Source organism: Raphanus sativus, chromosome 3, assembly GCF_000801105.2.
Source record: "Raphanus sativus cultivar WK10039 chromosome 3, ASM80110v3, whole genome shotgun sequence".
Lineage (NCBI taxonomy): Eukaryota > Viridiplantae > Streptophyta > Magnoliopsida > Brassicales > Brassicaceae > Raphanus > Raphanus sativus.
The window spans coordinates 8,768,105-8,771,392 of NC_079513.1; positions in this window are offsets into that span (position 1 = coordinate 8,768,105).

Sequence of the window (3,288 nt, forward strand, 5' to 3'; positions counted from 1 at the left end):
TAATGATTAAAGCTAATGCAAAACAGAAAAATGATACTCTTAAGCTAATGGAAAGGAGAACTCATGGGTATAGGGATTTAGACCTTGGGTGATCAAGTTTCGAACTAAGGATGACAAATGAATCAATCAAACTATTAACCTTAAGCCTAGACACAATTCTAAGCAAGCTCTATGTCTAGATGAAAGCTCATTTGCTAACATGTCTCAAACATCAAATGTCTTTGGTTGAATAACATGCAAGCAATCATTACTAACAAGTCTATTAGCTATCTTAGTATCTTTAACAACAAATGTCTTTGGCAAAGTACACTAAAAGCCTAGGAGAGTTGACTCAGGCATTTCATCAAACACCTTTTGAGTGGGAAATGCCTAGAGATCACCCCTTGAGTGGCCTACTCAAATGATGCATTAAGATCACTCTACTATGCAAGGAACAAGTATGATTTACACCTAACACATCCTAGAACTGACCTAATCACCCTAATTCTCCCTAACCCATGAATCCAAAAGTGGATTACTCACTAATCTCCATGATTCCTCTTAAACCCATGATGGATTTCAGATGAATCATATAGAGAAATAGAAGAGAAACTCACAAGAACACAAGAACAATCAAATCCAAGAGAGAACTTTCTTGAGAGAGTTTTGTGTTCTTCAATAGATCAAAGATTATTTGCCTGGTGGCTACAAAATGATAACTTAAACATAGGTTTAGAGTGTGTAAATCGTAGAGGGCAAAATAGTAATTTAACGTAAAACACGGTGCACAGCGGCTTGATGACAGGCCACTATGCCGCTGCGGGTAACAAGGCCGCTGGCTCTCGACGTGGAGCGGTATCCTGACTCATGGCCTCAAGGCCGCTGTGCCCAAAAGCCGCTGGGACACTTAGCCTCATTTTCTCCATGATTGTAACGTGGCGGCTTCAAGAACCGCTGCGGGAAACCGATTGAGCGTACGCAATTTTATTATCCAACACTTGATTTCGCAGCGGCATAATGACACCGTGACACGAGGCCGCTGTGGACGCAAAAGGCCGCTGCAACACTTAGTGAAATAGGCACACGAGCTGAACCATCACTCTTGCTTCTAAAACACCTCTCAAACCTTCCATGATCACCATGTTGCATCTCCAACACCTGATAAGGACATGTGCAATGAAATGCATCCTAGATATGCCTAGATGATGCCTTTGATGATCAAAATGCATGTGAATATGAAGATAAAACAATGGAAATATGCAAGACATCATATAGTAGAAAAATTATTGTGCCATCACTTACAAGTAATCCTGCAACTATATTCTATCTTTTAATATTCAAACTAAACTAATTTTTATGCTAAGTTTAAGTTTTGGCATACATTATTCAAATTTTTTTTTAATATATATTTTTACTTTTCGATTTTGAGAATTTTAATTTTTTAAAAAACAATTTAAATGAGTTATCTGAACCAGAACATGAACCAAATTATAAATATCCGAATAGGGCTAAAACTTTTCACCCCGAAAACCTAAAACCCAAAGAGACCTGAATCAAACTCTAATGGATATCCGAACGCCCACCTCTACTACAAGATATAGAAACTGAATCACCTTATTTATTTTTAAAAAAATATTTTCCCTTGAATTTATCATCAGTCTACAGTAATTATGAAAACTAATTGTCAAAATACAGTCTGAAAATTATTGAACACTTAAGCCCATTTATAATAAATTAGCAGTTAGATCAAATATATATTATATTACATTTCATTTTCGTACAAATTTTAATCTTAATTTTTATATGTCACAAATTTGTTAAAAGTTTAACAATTATTTTTTTTCTTACAAATTTTATGACTAATGGATCATTTTTAATAGCATACTAACCTTATTTTCTATTTTTATACTTATCATTCAAAAACATTGTTTGCTATATATCTTACACATACATCTAATCATATAAATGTTATATATTTTTAGGTGATCTCCCGTGTCGGTGATACATTTTACGTTAAACGCAAAAATATAAAATTACTTACTTTAATATGATTACATTTACAAATAAAAAGTTTAGTACAAACACAAATTAAAATTTAAAATTAAATATCTACGCGGTTGTGCGGGTATTTTTGCGTTCTAGGAAATAAAAAAATAAAAGATTGAGATTATTTTTTTAACAAATTTATGTTAATAGAAATTCCAAATATTTGGAATTCAAAAGCATTATGGCCCACACCTATACTATTTTAATTAGGATAATTGAGTTATACAAGAATATTTTATTAAAATTTTAATTTTAATTTTTTCTAACTGCAAAAAGTTAGTTTTCGATCTAAATTTATGAACAAATATTACAAATACATCATTTAATACAAATAAAAAAAACGAAAAACAGAAATTAATACCCGTGCGAACTAGTGGATCTTAAAAGAACTGGATTAAATAGGGTAGATTTTACCATTTTAACATCTCTAGGTTAGAACCACCACTGTTTGCACAAAAAAAAGGTTAGAACCACTACTTGCGCTTGTATTTGTCCTCTTTTGTTCTTAAAAAATCTTATTCAGCAAAACCGTGTACGGAAAGATGTTGTTGTAGAACCAAAAAGGGTAGAGAAGGTTGACACTTCAAGATTAATGAATTATTTGGAGGAAGAAGGTTAGTGATTAGGAGGTGGTAAGAGGGAAGTATCATCTACGTGGGTGGGTGGACAATATGCGGAGTCGTAACCCTGGTATTGCTCTGCTACGGGAGAAACTACCCCCGCCTGGTAATATCTCTACCGCGACAGAGGATGAACAATACTTGTGGAAGATTGGTGACAAAGCCCCTTCTACAAAATTTGACACCTCCTCGACTTGGACACACCCCTTTGCCAATCCCCCTGATGTAGACTGGCATCGTGCAGTATGGTTCGCTGGATCTATTCCCAAGCGCTCCTTCCTGACATGGTTAATTACTCTAAACAGGCTGCCAACGCGCGACAGACTTAGGGGCTGAGGCCTTGCGGTTCCTTCCTCCTGTCTACTTTGCTCTTTGGAAAGCGAATCTCGTCAACACCTCTTCTTCGATTGTGAGTACTCAAAACAGGTTTGGTCTTTCTACTCCTCCAAAGTCCATCTTTCACCTCCTCCTCTTTTTGAGGATGGTATAAGATGGTTGAGAGACCCGACTAGAAACAAAAACATCAACTTGATCATGAAGCTCTTGTTTCAAGCCTCCTGTTACATGATTTGGAAGGAGCGGAATGCTAGGATTCACTCCTCGATCTCGCGATCGTCTCACTCTCTTATTTCTGAGATCAACT